General features: G+C 46.1%; 1 pseudogene; it reads left to right on the top strand.

Moving 5' to 3' along the window:
* Window positions 1-16,804, top strand: part of LOC118357951 (F-box/LRR-repeat protein 17-like) — a 650,863-nt pseudogene that overhangs the window by 392,635 nt on the left and 241,424 nt on the right.

The following is a 16,804-nucleotide window of genomic DNA, read 5'->3' as shown; positions in this document are numbered from 1 at the left end:
GTCCAGTGTGCTAACAGTCATCTATAGTCTCTTCACTCTGTCCAGTGTGCTATTAGTCATCTAGTCTCTTCACTCTGTCCGGTTTGCTTACAGTCATTATAGTCTCTTCACTCTGTCCAGTGTGCTATTAGTCATCTCGTCTCTTCACTCTGCCCAGTGTGCTAACAGTTATCTATAGTCTCTTCACTCTGTCCAGTGTGCTATTAGTCATCTAGTCTCTTCACTCTGTCCGGTTTGCTAACAGTCATCTATAGTCTCTTCACTCTGTCCAGTGTGCTATTAGTCATCTAGTCTCTTTACTCAGCCCAGCGTGCTAACAGTCATCTATAGTCTATTCACTCTGTCCAGTGTGCTAACAGTCATTATAGTCTCTTCACTCTGCCCAGCGTGCTAACAGTCATTATAGTCTCTTCAATCTGCCCAGCGTGCTAACAGTCATTATAGTCTCTTCACTCTGCCCAGCGTGCTAACAGTCATTATAGTCTCTTCACTCTGCCCAGCGTGCTAACAGTTATTATAGTCTCTTCACTCTGCCCAGCGTGCTAACAGTCATTATAGTCTCTTCACTCTGCCCAGCGTGCTAACAGTCATTATAGTCTCTTCACTCTGCCCAGCGTGCTAACAGTCATTATAGTCTCTTCACTCTGCCCAGCGTGCTAACAGTCATTATAGTCTCTTCACTCTGCCCAGCGTGCTAACAGTCATTATAGTCTCTTCACTCTGCCCAGCGTGCTAACAGTCATTATAGTCTCTTCACTCTGCCCAGCGTGCTAACAGTCATTATAGTCTCTTCACTCTGCCCAGCGTGCTAACAGTCATTATAGTCTCTTCACTCTGCCCAGCGTGCTAACAGTCATTATAGTCTCTTCACTCTGTCCGGTTTAATAACAGTCATCGGAATGAACGTAAGGCAGTCAGGGAGCATTGAAAATGTACATTTCTGATTGCGGCCCTCCGGACTTCTGTGAAGGCCAAATGCGGCCTGTGGTGAAAATGAGTTTTACACCCCTGGCATAGAGCTTTACTTATTAAGCATCTAAAATGTTGTTGATGCAATTCACCCCATCCACTGCTCACCCATTCACTCTCAATCACGTAATGAGTCCTTTTTTCCCCTCTATTTTGGAGCTCTTTTTTTCCTGGATGTTCTGTTTTGGAACAAGACAGAGAGTCTATGTGGTGTTTGTGATGCCTGGCTTGTACATGTTGAAATGATTTCATAGAAAACTAAAATGATGAGACAGTGTTGTTCTACTTAGGTGGTCTCTCTCTCTCTTAACCCCCCTCTCCATATCTCCATACTCTCTCTCCCAATTGCTCCCACTTCCTCATCTATCGCTTTCTCACCCTTCTCTTTCATGAACCCACGCCTCTCTCTGGCTAGGGAACTACAGAAAGAGAGAAGTTTATGGACCAGCCATATAGGAGTAGCCAAAAGTGTATAGCCAGACCACAACACCCTTTCCTATTCTCCATCCAGATTGTGTGCCTGTCTCTCTCTCTCTACTTAATAGAACATCAGGAGTCAGCTCACTTTCTTTCTGAGCCCTACAGAACTCTTCTTATGTGGCAATATCCATGCGCTTTCATGGCTCTAACTTTATTGAATTTAGATGGTCCGTTATATACATATAATTTTATATTTTAATGTGTGATATCCACTGCATTGCTTTCACCAATACCGGATCAATGATGACCTCCAGGAAGAGAGTAAGGAAATATGTAGCCTATTGCTGCAGTATTAAAACAGTTACTTATTATGAAGCCATGTGTGGTCTAGAGTCTTACTGCTTAGGTCCAACTCTGCAGCCCATAGATCAACTTCTCACAGCCCAGTTTCCATCCGCTGCATAGAGAAACACTGATGTTAATGAACCAGTATCCATCTCACAGAGCCGCAGCACACAGCGCCCTGGAGAAGGAACATTCATTCTGATTGTGATCACACATCGGAGACATTACTTCCTGTAATTACATCCACATAGTGTAATTGAAGTATCTGCACTCCGTCATAGTAGTGGGAAAATTACACGCTAGAATATGACTTGTTTCTCCGTCCCCTAGAATCTGTAGTATTTTTTCCCCATCCTCCCTCCTTCTCCATCCCTCTCTCGTTCGTCATCTCTAGGCCCTCTACACTTTTCTATTTTTACCAATGACCTGCCACTGGCAACAAAGAATGTGGGTCCATGTATGCTGCTGATTCAATCATATATGCATCAGCAACCACAGCTAATGAAGTCACTGAAACCCTTAAGAGTTGCAGTCAGTTTTGGAATGGGTGGCCAGTAATAAACTGGTCCTGAACATCATTAAAACCAAGAGCATTGTATTTGGTACAAATCATTCCCTAAGTTTTCATTCTCAGCTGAATCTGGTAATGAATGATGTGACTATTGAATAAGTTGAGGAGACTAAATTACTTGGTATTTCCTTAGATTGTAAACTGTCATGGTAAAAACATATAGATTCAATGGTTGTAAAGATGGGGAGAGGTGTGTCCGTTTATATAAGGCTCTGCTTTTTTTACACCACACTCCACAAAGCAAGTCCCGCAGGCTCTAGTTCTGTCTTAACTTGATTATTGACCAGTCATAATGTATGGTCAAGTGCTGCAAAGAAAGACCTAGTTAAGCTGCAGCTGGCCCAGAACAGAGTGGCACGTCTTGCTCTTCATTGTAATCAGAGGGCTAATATTAATACTATGGATGCCAGCCTCTCTTGGCTGAGAGTTGAGGAAAGGCTGACTGCTTCAGTTCTTTTTTTTATGAGAAACATCAATGTGTTAAAAAAGTTTTTGGCATAGTCAATTTACAAACAGCACTAACACACACACTTCCCCACCAGACATGCCACCAGGGGTCTTTTCACAGTCCAGAACAAATTCAAGGAAACATACAGTATTATACAGAGCCATATGAGTGCATGGAGCTCCCTTCCATCTTATATAGTGCAAGTGAACAGCAAACCTGGTTTAAAAAAACAATAAAGCAACACCTCATGGCACAATGACACTCCCCCATGTGACCTACTTGTTGTGTGTATGTTCTGACATGTACAGTGCACTGAATTCAGACCCCTTGACGTTATTTATTTTTTAAATACGTTACAACCTTATTCTAAAATTGATTAAATTGTTTTTTTCCTTTAATCAATCTACACACAATACCCCATAATGACAAAGCAAAAACAGGTTTTTAGACATTTTTGCCCCCCAAAAATGAAATATTACATTTATGTAAGTATTCAGACCCTTTACTCAGTACTTTGCCGAAGGACCTATGGCAGCGATTACAGCCGCAAGTCTTCTTGGGTATGACACTAAAAGCTTGGCACACCTGTATTTGGGGAGTTTCTCCCATTCTTCTCTGCAGATCCTCTCAAGCTCTGTCAGGTTGGATGGGGATCGTCACTGCACATCTATTTTGAAGTCTCTCCGGAGATGTTAGATGGGGTTCAAGTCCGTGCTCTGGCTGGGTGCCTCAAGGACATTCACAGATTTGAAGCTACTCCTGCATTGTCTTGGCTGTGTGCTTAGGGTCGTTTTTCTGTTGGAAGGTAAAACCTTCGCCCCAGTCTGAGGTCCAGAGCGCTCTGGAGCAAGTTTTCATCAAGGATCACTCTGTACTTAGCTCCTTTTATCCTTCCATCAAATCTGACTAGACTCCCAGTCCCTGCCACTGAAAAACATCCTCACAACATGATGCTGCCACCACCATGCTTCACCGTAGGGATGGTTCCATGTTTCATCCAGATGTGACGCTTGGCATTCAGGGCCAAAAAGTTCAATCTTGGTTTTATCAGACCAGAGAGTCTGTTTCTCACGGCCTGAGAGTCCTTTAGGTGCCATTTGACAATCTCCAAGCCGTCTGTCAAGTGCCTTTTATCGAGGAGTTGCTTCCGTCTCGCCACTCTACTATAAAGGCCTGATTGGAGTTCTTCAGTGATGGTTGTCCTTCTGGAAGATTTTCCCATCTTCACAATGGAACTCTGGCGTTATGTCAGAGTGACATTCCCCCGAGGAAGAATCTTGGTGGTTCCAAACTTCCTCTCTTTAAGAATGATGGAGACCACTATGTTCTTGGTGACATTCAATGCTGCAGAAATGTTTTGGTACCCTTCCCCAGATCTGTGCCTTGACAAAATCCTACCTCGGCGCTCTACGGACAATTCCTTAAACCTCATCCCTTGGTTTTTGCTCTGAAATGCACTGTCAACTGTGGGACTTTAAATATACTGGTGTGTGCTTGATAGGTACAAACACTACATGTTAATGTTCTCTCCTTCTCCACCCATCCCTCTCTCCTTCTCCATCCATCCCTCTCTCCTTCTCCATCCATCCCTCTCTCCTTCTCCATCCATCCAAGCTCTAGTTTATGTAGGTAAACAGTCCACTAATGACAAGATGAAACTTGTCGTCTTTTCTGGTGCTGGTAACATTTTTTTGTCCTTTCTACACTAAATGAATGACATCTCCCCAGTCCCAAAGAAGAGAAAAACAAGGAAACAGAAACTAAGACCTCTGTAGCTTCCCTTCACAGCCTGTTTATCATGGACCAACATCGCACTGTCCTTCTTACATCTGAACACACACACCATTCCATCAGGTCTTATCAGTGTCTGCCCACAGGGCACTGCCCGACCCTTCTTGAGACACTAAGACATGGGTGAGAGAGATGTAAGGGGGTGTGGGTGGATGATGTTGCTTCACAGAAGCACAGTATGTGTTTACAGTTGTGGGGGGAGGGGAGTTGCAATAATACACTTTTGAGAAGAAGAGACAGGAGATGCTGGAGTGGGCCACTTTGTTCATGTGATTTTTCATAGTGAAACCCAGGTTGTTTTTTGTTGGTGAAGTGTGATTGGTTCTCTATTTAGGGAAAATTCAGTGATCAAAAAAGTTAATGAATTAATGAATGCATGAATGAATGAAAAGCCCAAACCGAGCCAAACATTTAAGGCCCCTGACAGGTTTTGAGGTGCAATTTATGATAAATGATCTCACCAGGCTCATCTGCTCTGTCGGCTAACTGTGTGTCTTTACCGTCACCCCAGCCAGTTGTCTCCCACACAAAGGTTGCATCCTAAATGGCATCCTATCCCTTATGTAGTGCATTACTTTTGACCAGGGCCCATTGCACAAAGCCTACTGGAAGCAGAGACGATGGTGGGCATTCATGTGTTCGTGTTATGAGTCCATGGGCTCAGCTTTGAGCAGGCCGGATGATAAGGGTCTGGAATCACCACGGCCATATTCCAACATGATAAACAACCCCGCTCAACACAAAAGAAATGTGAATCTCATTTTAACGATGAACACTGGAGCTAGAGGGAGAGCTGGAGGTAGGCATGCTGGGAATGGAAGGCCTCCAGCCAGGTCCTAAATGCTCCAGCAGACCCTCTCTCTCTCTGTATGAGCCTGCATAAAATCCACAGACTAATTTAATATATGGACAGAAATACAGTTAAATAAAAGTGTGGATGTATTGATGATGAATTATACCTGTCTGACAGCGTACACACAATACAGTAACTGTTTGTGTGGGGTATTGACAATGAAATGAAGAAGCAAAATGTTCCTTTATTAATAAATCCTTTTGTGACTAGGGGACAGTATTTTCATTTTTGGAAAAATAACGGTAGTAAACGGGATATTTTGTCAGGACAAGATGCTAGAATATGCATATAATTGTTTCCAAAACTGTAAAAATATTGTCTGTGAGTATAACAGAACTGATGTTGCAGGTGAAAGCCTGAGAAAAATCCAATCCGGAAGCACCTCTTGTTTTGAAAGCATTGCGTTCCAATGTGTCCCTATTGAGCAGTGAATGGACTATCAACCAGATTACTCTTTCTCCGTATTCCCGAAGGTGTCTACAGCATTGTGACATAGTTTTACGCATTTATGTTGAAGAATACCCGTAAGCGGCTACATTGCGAAAGTGGTCACTTGATGGCGCCCATAGTGACTCTCGCGTAAAATACAGAGGTAGCCATTATTCCAATCGGTCCTACTGAAAAACCAATTGTCCCGACAGATATATTATCGAATAGATTTTTGAAAAACACCTTGAGGATTGATTATAAACAACGTTTGCCATGTTTCTGTCGATATTGTGGAGCTAATTTGGAATATTTTTCAGCGTTTTGTGACTGCAATTTCTGGGAGATTTCTCAGCCAAACGTGAAGAACAAACAGAGCTATTTCGCTGACAAAAATAATATATTTGGAAAAAAGGAATATTTGCTATTTAACTGGGAGTCTCGTGGGTGAAAACATCTGAAGCTCATCAAAGGTAAACGATTTAATTTGATTGCTTTTCTGATTTCCGTGACCAAGTTACCTGCTGCTTGCTGGACAAAATGCTATGCTAGGCTATCGATAAACTTACACAAATACTTGTCTAGCTTTGGCTGTAAATCATATTTTGAAAATCTAAGATGACAGGAACAATCACCCACAAAACCCAACACAAAACAGGCTACCTAAATATGGTTCCCAATCAGAGACAATGACTAACACCTGCCTCTGATTGAGAACCATATCAGGCCAAACATAGAAATAGACAAACCAGACACAACATAGAATGCCCACCCAGCTCACGTCCTGACCAACACTAAACCAAGGAAAACACATACGAACGATGGACAGAACGTGACAGAACCCCCCCCCAAGGTGCGGACTCTGAACGCACAACCTAAACCTATAGGGGAGGGTCTGGGTGGGCACCTGTCCGCGGTGGCAGCTCAGGCGCTGGACATGGACCCCACTCCATAATTTTCTTAGTCCACCTCCTTAGTGTCCCTTGAGTGGCGACCCTCGCCGCTAACCTTGGCCTAGGAAACCTAACAATGGGCCCCACTGGACTGAGGTAGCTCGGGACTGAGGGGAAGCTCGGGACTGAGGGGAAGCTCGGGACCGAGGGGAAGCTCGGGTCCGAGGGGAAGCTCGGGTCCGAGGGGAAGCTCGGGAGTGAGGGGAAGCTCGGGAGTGTGAGGAAGCTCAGGCAGGCTGATGGATCTACCAGATCCTGGTCTGGCTGGTGGTTCTGGCAGATCCTGGCTGACTGGCAGATCCTGGCCAACTGGCAGTTCTGGCAGATCCTGGCTGACTGGCGGATCCTGGCTGACTGGTGGACGCTGGCTGACTGGCGGACGCTGGCTGACTGGCAGATCCTGGCCGACTGGAAGTTCTGGCGGATCCTGGCAGACTGGCGGATCCTGGCAGACTGGCGGATTCTGGCTGACTGGCGGATCCTGGCAGATCCTGAATGACTGGCGGATCTTGGCCGACTGGTGGATCCTGGCTGACTGGCGGATCCTGGCCGACTGGCGGATCCTGGCCGACTGGCGGATCCTGGCAGATCCTGACTGACTGGCGGATCTTGGCCGACTGGCGGATCCTGGCTGACTGGCGGATCCTGGCTGACTGGCGGATCCTGGACGACTGGAAGTTCTGGCGGATCCTGGCAGACTGGCGGATCCTGGCAGACTGGCGGATCCTGGCAGACTGGCGGATCCTGGCAGACTGGCGGATCCTGGCTGACTGGCGGATCCTGGCAGACTGGCGGATCCTGGCAGACTGGCGGATCCTGGCAGACTGGCGGATCCTGGCTGACTGGCGGATCCTGGCTGACTGGCAGATCCTGGCCAACTGGCAGATCCTGGCAGATCCTGGCCGACTGGCCGATCCTGGCCGACTGGCGGATCCTGGCCGACTGGCGGATCCTGGCAGATCCTGGCGGATCCTGGCTGACTGGTAGTTCTGGCAGATCCTGGCTGACTGGCACTTCTGGCGGATCCTGGCAGACTGGCGGATCCTGGCTGAATGGCGGATCTAACTGATCCTGGCTGACTGGCAGATCCTGGCCGACTGGCGGATCCTGGCTGACCGGCAGATCCTGGCCGACTAGCAGATCCTGGCCGACTAGCAGATCCTGGCCGAATGGCGGCACTGGCGGCGCTGGGCAGACTGGCGGCGCTGGGCAGACTGGCGGCACTGGCAGCACTGTGCAGACTGGTAGCTCAGACGGCGCTGGGCAGACGGGTAGCTCAGACGGCGCTGGGCAGACGGGTAGCTCAGACGGCGCTGGGCAGACTGGAGAAAAAGGCTCTGGCAGCGTTGGACTGAGGAGCACTGGTGCCTCTGGAATGAGGGGCTCTGGCGCCTCTGACATGAGGGGCGGTAGCTCTGACAGCGCCGGACAGGCGGGAGACTCTGGCTGTGCTGGAGAGGAGGAAGGCTCCGGCAGCGCTGGACAGGTGGGACGCACTGTAGGCCTGATGCGTGGTGCTGTCACTGGTATGCCGTGCATACTATGCCTAACCAACAGCTTTCTTTCTACTCTGTCCAATACATCCTCCACACTCTCCGACTCAGCACTCTGCATCGCCGACAGCTCCAATTCCATCCATGGCTCCTTACGGTAAACAGGGGGAGTTGGCTCAGGTCTGACTCCTGACTCTGCCACACTCTCCCTGTGCCACCCCCCAATACATTTTTGGGGGTGCCTCTCGGGCTTCCAGCCGCTCTGCCGTGCTAGCTCCTCATAATGCCGCCTCTCTGCTTTCGCTGCCTCCAGCTCGGCTTTGGGGCGGCAATATTCCCCTGGCTCTGCCCAGGGTCCTTTTCCGTCAAGGATCTCCCAAGTCCATTTATCCAAATAGTGCAGCCTCTCCCACTGCTGCTGCTGCCTCTGTTGCTTCTCCTGCTGCTGCCTTTGCTGCTGCTGCCGTTGCTCCTGCTGCACCTCTCGCTTCTCCTGCTGCTGCTGTTGCTGCTGCCTCTGTTGCTTCTCCTGCTGCTGCCTTTGCTGCTGCTGCTGTTGCTCCTGCTGCACCTGTCGCTTCTCCTGCTGCTGCTGTTGCTGCTGCCTCTGTTTACCACGCCGCTTGGTCCTTGGTTGGTGGGTGATTCTGTAAGGGTTTTCTTCTGGTGAAAGAGAGGCGGACCAAAATGCAGAGTAGTGGTTATTCATGTTTTTAATAAAGACGACTATACATGAACAGACTATATAAAACAAGAAAAGTGAAAACCTAAACAGTCCTATCTGGTGCAAACACAGAGACAGGAACAATCACCCACAAAACCCAACACAAAACAGGCTACCTAAATATGGTTCCCAATCAGAGACAATGACTAACACCTGCCTCTGATTGAGAACCATATCAGGCCAAACATAGAAATAGACAAACCAGACACACAACATAGAATGCCCACCCAGCTCACGTCCTGACCAACACTAAACCAAGGAAAACACATACGAACGATGGACAGAACGTGACATCAGTCTTGGCTTTGTTTCTCAGTCTTAAAGAGAGAACATAGTTATAGTTATTGTGATGGTACTGAACAGGCATTTCCTGTAACAATGACTGCATCACTACCCTTTCACTGTCCATCCATTTGGCCTGTGTTATTCCATCTCCAGATGATTTCCCTTCTTCGATGTTGAGGGCTAGTTACCCATTGAAAGACTCCCTGGGGTATGTGCAATATTTTACATTCAGTTCTATTAGTCCAAGGAAAAGAAAGTATTCTAGCTTTTGTTAACATCTCAATGTTGCAAGAAGTCTGAGACAGAGGTATGGATTTATGGGTGAATGTAAACGAAATGTACTGCAATAAAAATTCAGAGAAAGCGGTTCCCTCAGAAGTATAAAATCCTGACTTCATCTCCTCCTTTCCTCTTCTCTCCTCCTTTCCTAGTGCGCTCCGCCCCTTCCATTTCATTAAGCCTGAAGACAGCTACAGACCAGCAACGTCTCTCCACAGTCTTCTTCTATGAGTTCACCCTTTTCCAGACCTTGAACCACTTTTCTTTATACATTTCATGCTTAACTCTTTTTTTCTCTCTACCTCAAAAATCATTATTTTCTATTTTCCTGCTGCCTTTGTGTGAGGGGATGAAACGCTGCTGCGTGTGTGTGTGTTGGTCTACAGTACAGTACATCGAGCCATTCTACTGGTTCGCTCCTTTCTTCCTCCTCCATTGTGGCTTGCTGCTAAAGAGAAGCGCTACACATGGCTGTTGCTTGACTGTCTGTCTGCAGGCTTTGTGATAATAGGGAGCGCTTGTCCTCACAACTATTGTTGTTTTTATTTCTCAGCCTGCCTGTCTGGATTATCTGGTCACACTGTGAAGGAGTAGATTAGCTCCACTTCTTTGGCACGTACACACTCTCTTTCCCTCCTTCCCTGCTTCCCCCTGCCTGTCTCCTGTGCTAATCCTTGTTGTAGAGTTGAGGCTGTGTCTAGGCCCAGTAAAAGTCCTGAGTAGACGTGTTTCCATTAGGGGCTTAGGCCTGTGTGTTTGGAAGGCCCCACGTTCCACTGATGTAGTTCCACAGACAGCGTGGTACTGGGGACTCCTTTTTATGACGGACGTCTACAAGCTATTACATTTACATTTAAGTCATTTAGCAGACGCTCTTATCCAGAGCGACTTACAAATTGGTGTATTCACCTTATGACATCCAGTGGAACAGCCACTTTACAATAGTGCATCTAAATCTTTTAAGGGGGGTGAGAAGGATTACTTTATCCTATCCTAGGTATTCCTTAAAGAGGTGGGGTTTCAGGTGTCTCTATTACATCAATAAGAATCATATGTGTGGCCGACTATATACAAAATGGTGGTTAATGCATTCTGGCTAATGCCACATGGGCCACAGACTTGTATGTTGATGGATCTTTTTGTTATTTTTTTTGTTAATTTTTAAAATTATTTTTTACCTTTATTTAACTAGGCATGCGAGTTAACGTCTAGCGTCGAGAAATCCCGTATCCGGGAGCGTAATTATAGCCTCAAGCTCATTACCATAACGCAACGTTAACTATTCATGAAAATCACAAATGAAATGAAAGAAATATATTCACTCACAAGCTTAGCCTTTTGTTAACAACACTGTCATCTCAGATTTTCAAAATATGCTTTTCAACCATAGCTACACAAGCATTTGTGTAAGAGTATTGATTGCTAGCATAGCATTAAGCCTAGCATTCAGCAGGCAGCATTTTCACAAAAACAAGAAAAGCATTCAAATAAAATAATTTACCTTTGAAGAACTTCGGATGTTTTCAATGAGGAGACTCTCAGTTAGATAGCAAATGTTCAGTTTTTCCAAAAAGATTACTTGTGTAGGAGAAATCGCTCCGTTTTGTTCATCACGTTTGGCTAAGAAAAAAATCTGAAAATGCAGTCTCTACAGCGCCACTCGGAATCTGTACAGCCACTGTATTCATGTGCTGTAGATTAATACTGTAAAGTTCGTGTTGAACAAGGGTCTGAAACAAAGTAACGTACTAAATATTTCTATTTCTAAGTGTGGCTAATTTATGTAAGCAGTAAGGCTCGAAGGGAGTGTGGTATATGGCCAATATACCACAGCTAAGGGCTGTTCTTATGCACGATGCAACGCAGAATGCCTGGATACAGCCCTTAGCCGTGGTATATTGGCCATATACCACAAACCCCCGAGGTGCCTTTTAGCTAAAGTTGAGTTTATATCTAACAGAGCATGTTGGTCTTCTTCTCTAAGCAGGAATCAAAGTAGTAATGCTGAGCTGTGATCAGGTAGCAGTGTAACAGCACAGACATGGCTTTGAGTAGCACACTCAACTCCTCTGGGGGTACAGGTACTGCTACTCAGATAAAAGCACTTTCTACGCACACACACACCCAACAAAGCACTTTTTTCTCTAGAAATTGACGGCAGTCCAAGTCTGAGTGATCGTCTACGCTTGCTGTCTTTGTGATTTCAAACACTGGCCAGGGTTGACAAAGCGCCTGTTCGGAGCTGCTCTGCATCCATTTTGAAAAGGGCTCAGAAAGCCTTTGTACTGAATGGCAGGGATTTGTCTGTAGGGCGAATAGACCACATATTGTACAACGGTGGAACAATCAGCCCTGTGAAATTGAATTAAAACTATACTTATCACTGGCGTATCAAATGCTTTCATCATGTTGTAGACAGCAAGGTTTTGGATGTATGACTAGATACAGCTTGCATATTAATGATCTCTTGGGACTGCTTTCCTTCTGATACATATTCTATTGGAATGCTACTGACAATTTCAATATGGAGCATTGGGCTCGTTATGATAGAAAGACGCTTTTGTTGTAATCTATTGTTCTGAAAAGAGAAAAGCATTTCAATGCATGTTATCACAATCAGTTGGTCAGTAACTGAACAGAACCTGGAATAATTCTAAGACTCTCCCTCACTTTAGACCTAAGTCCTGAGCCCTCTCTGTGACCCCAGGTCATCACCAGTCATTCTATTATCCTATAGACGGTCAAGGTTCACCCCACATGGCCATCGACAGCAGGTGGCTGTGTGTGTGTTGTCTGTGCTGCGTGGTGCTTATTTAACCCTCTGTGTGAGCAGAGACAGGTTTATTATTGCTTACCTGGCTCAGTGTGACAGTGTGGTGACAAGGAGTCAAAATACACTCTGACCCCTGGGTGAGACACTACCATGCCCCTCCCTCGCTCGCTCTCCTTCTCTCTCTTACACACAGAGCCACATTCCTCTCTGTTTAATTTGTGTTTTTTTGGTGTGTATCATGTTGTTTCCACTACTTAGTTGATGTACTTTGCAGTGTAGATATCTCTCTCTCTCTCTTTCCTTTTCTGTTTTTGTCTTTCCTTTTCTCTGTATCTCGGTCTCCCTCTTTCCTTTTTTCTCTCTTCCTCCTCTTTTTTCGATGCCACTCACACGAATCACTCAACTGTGGAGTATTTTTGTTGTCATGGTAACTCCTTTGATGTCCCCTTTTTCGCTATTGGGGGTTGAGGCAGTATTGGGTAGCGTTCTAACAGGTAGTCGAACACAGGGTTCTGGACAATACCTGGCAGAGAGCATTCAAAGCCATGCTATATCCCCTGATATAGTAACACCTATGAAGACTTTTCATTTGACCTTACTGGAAATAAAATATCACTGCTCAAACAGGATGCAAGAACAACAGTACAGAAGAAACATGCATAGAAGACTCAACTACTTATAACAGTTCAGAAACATATTCCTACACACTTTATCGTTGAACTTATAAGTCAAGTCTTAAGTGAAACCATGGTAATGCCTACATTGACCTTACCCCACCAGCTGCATTGCTTCTAGCAAGGGACTTGTGTTTTGAGTCACATGACCTAGATTTGAACCATTATTTTAAGCCTTTTTCAGAAATGATAATTATACAAAAAATTGTCTGAGGATGGTGCTGGACCATCTAACATAAAAATAAAAGGGAACAGTTTTTTGAAAAAGCTTGAAATAAAGGTTAAAATTGAGGTCATGTGACATGTTTGTGCCAAACACAGGACTCTACTCATAGCACCAGGACTACTAGCATTAATAGCATTCATATAACAGAGGTGTTGTGCACACTAAGCCCCTGCTCCATGGGAGTGTGCTAACATCTCTCTGTATCCCTTCGCCAGGGCCTTTTATCATGGCTTCTCTACATGATTGAAAGAGAGTGGATCACTAATTAATGTCAGCGGGGTGTGGGCATGTGGGAACCAAGGGGAGGCAGTGTGCATCGTTGCCTCTCAATCAGGGGGAATTCTTTAATGTGACACGCACCATGACGTCCTTTATAGATGGTGGATAAATGAAGATAGTTCGCTCAGGCTCTCCCATAGACACCAATACCATAGCACCTGGGTCTGGTCTACTTAGGTCATAGACTTTCATGAACAATCTCTCACTCTCTCTACCTCCACCCATACCCCAGACACTTGGGCACACAGTAACAAGCTCTCAAAGGAACCATTACACTCCTCCCTCCATCCGTTACACCTCTATCTCTGCTCCCTGTGCTCATTTGCTAGCCCGTATGGTCCCTAATGCTGTAGCACTATGATGCTCCAGGGATGGTCCATGGGACTTACTGGTTCTGCCTCAGCTGCCCAGTTTGACCCATCGGACTGGTGTCTCAGGTTCTACTACTCATGTTTGATGAGATCTGAGTAGGTATTTGTCTTTTTCTCTACTATGACGACCGCAGCTAGAGTGTTGTGTCTCAAGTTCCCCATTTTGACCAGAAAGGCGCCACTTTTTGCAGACAAACCGAATTAGTGGAGCTTGCTTGCAGTTCAACTTGTAGAGAGACAAACATTTACAGTTTAGAATGAACCTGTAACGGCCTATTTACAATGACCGCCTGACTTTTAGAGTACATGGTTCACGGTCTGGACTGCGTATCAGGTCACCTCATCTGTGGTGGAGAGGGGTTTGTAAAGAGATGGAAACAGCATTAGTTTTGTGGAGAGCAGTATATTGTTATCTGATGGTCTATCAATGGTCCTCAATAGCCTTTTCATGGGAGCCACTGAGACACATTAAACGGCAGTCAATTTCAAGGAAGTTTTTCCCTCGATTTAGAAGATCGTTTGCAGTGGAAATGGAAAGAGAGCGAGAGGGGGACACAATGTAATGTATAATATATAATGTTATCTATTTGGATTCAGTCCAGTGAACTAAAGCTAATGGGACCAACACATGTTGCAGGTCAGATTCCCTTAATACAGGGATATGAGAATATACCCTGTACCTATTCTTGATGCTACTGTCACAGACTTTCATGTTTTCTTTTACCTTTGAGTGTTTCATTGCAATGTGTCACAAAACTAGGTGTAGCATATGAGAATATTTATCCATGCGGTTTTTGATATGTGAGAGCAAGTGTATCGTATCAAATGAAAAGTGGAGAATCTCACATGGAGACGAAAAGGATGGGATTTGTCTCAGTTCAGATGGAAATGTGTTGTATTATCTCTCAGTGTAGTGGTGTAGTGACGCGCTCAGGTTTTCTCTATGCTGTGTGGGGCAGAAGACAACGACTGCATCCAAAATGGCACCCTATTCTCTGTATAGTGTACTACAGCCCTACTCAATAGGCAGAACACAGGCCGGATCAGGAACCTGAACGGGGTCAATACGGTCAGCGGGTGCTGACAAATAATATAAACAATTATTATAAAACATTTTGGGGAGGGATTCGCTTGGGATTCAACTCCTGGTATCATATGAACATACTAAAGACATTGAATTATTTTAGAATTTCAAGAAATGGCTAAATGTATATGCAGAATTTAAAAAATCCCGATCTGGCATTCATGTCACGCCCTGACCATAGAGCCCTTGTTTCTCTATGGTGTAGTAGGTCAGGGCTTGATTAGGGGGTGTTCTAGTTAAATGTTTCTATGTTGGTGTTTTGTATGGTTCTGTCACAATCGTCTGAATGAATGGACCAAGACGCAGCGTACTTAGAGTTCAACATGTTTAATAAATATGCAACTCACCAAAAACAATACAGAAGAAAATGAAACGTGATGTCCAGGGATGCTCACAGGCAGCTACACAAAAACAAGATCCCACAAACAACAGATGGGAAAAGGCTGCCTAATCAGAAACAACGATAGACAGCTGCCTCTGATTGGGAACCATACCAGGCCAAAAGAGAATTAGAAAACATAGATTGCCCAACCTCGCCACACACTGACAAATAGAGAATTAAAAGTGGTATTCGTTGTCTCTATTTGGGGATCATATTTAGGTAGCTATTTTTCCCACCTGTGTTTGTGGTATATTATTTTCTGTTTGTGCCTGTGCACCACGTAGTCACGTTTCGTTGTTCTTTTATTGATTTATTGTTTTTGCTTTAAGTTTCAATTTTGAAATAAATATGTGGAACTCAACATCCGCTGTGCCTTGGTCCCGTTCTTAGGACAACCGTGACAGAATATCCCACCAACCAAGGACCAAGCAGCTTGCAACGATGGGAAAAATAAGTTGGACCTGGAAGGAAAGGAGACCCTTCCTTGGCAGGAGTCGCAGAGGACGGCGACGACGCCCGGGGACCGCGGCCACAGAAACCCCAAGATTTTTTGGGGGGCGGCACATGGAGCTGGCGGCTGAGCAGAGGGAAGAGCCAGAGAACATCTGGGAGGAGATAGAGAGGTGGTCGGTCGACCCAAGAAGAGTTCCAGAGCCCGCCTGGGAGTCGATGGAACAGTGTGAGGAGGGATACCGGAGAATGGAGTTGGCTAGGAGTATGTGGAAACGCAGGCGTTTGGAGGAGCGTGTCATCAGTCCGGTGAAACCTGGGCTGGCTCCACGCATGTGGCTTCCAGTGCGCCTTCCCAGTCCAGTACATCCTGTGCCTGCTCCCCACACTCGCCCTGAAGAGCGTGTCACCAGTCCGGTGCAACCTGTGCCGGCTCCACGGATCAGGCCCCCAGTGCGCCTCCTCAGTTCGGTACGCCCTGTGCCTGCTCCTCGCACTCACCCTGAAATGCGTGTCACCAGTCCGGTGCAACCTCTGCCGGCTCCACGCATCAGGCCTCCAGTGCGCCTCCCCAGTCCAGTACATCCTGTGCCTGCTCCCCGCACTCGCCCTGAAGTGTGTGTCCCCAGCCCGGTACGTCCTGTGCCTGCTTCCTGCACTCGCCCTGAAGTGCCAGAGACGGTCAGGGAGGCCTTGGGGAAGTTAGGAAAAAGAGAGATGAGAGAGATGTTGTGCAAGTGTGTTCTGCTCAACATCCGACCAGGGGATCCGGTTAGCAGTCTGATGCAACTTGGGCTGGCACCAAGCATCTGGCTTCCAGTATGTCTCCCCAGTCCGGTACATCCTGTGTCTCCTCCTCGCACTCTCCCTGAAGTTCGTGTCCCCGTCCCAGTACGTCCTGTGCCAGCTTCCTGCACTCTCCCTGAAGTGCGTGTCACCAGTCCGGTGTCACCTGTACCGGCCCCACGCATCAGGCCTCCAGTGCGCCTCCCCAGTCCAGAACATCCT

The sequence above is a fragment of the Oncorhynchus keta genome, chromosome 25, assembly GCF_023373465.1.
Source record: "Oncorhynchus keta strain PuntledgeMale-10-30-2019 chromosome 25, Oket_V2, whole genome shotgun sequence".
NCBI lineage: Eukaryota > Metazoa > Chordata > Actinopteri > Salmoniformes > Salmonidae > Oncorhynchus > Oncorhynchus keta.
This window is presented reverse-complemented; position numbering and strand designations above follow the sequence as displayed.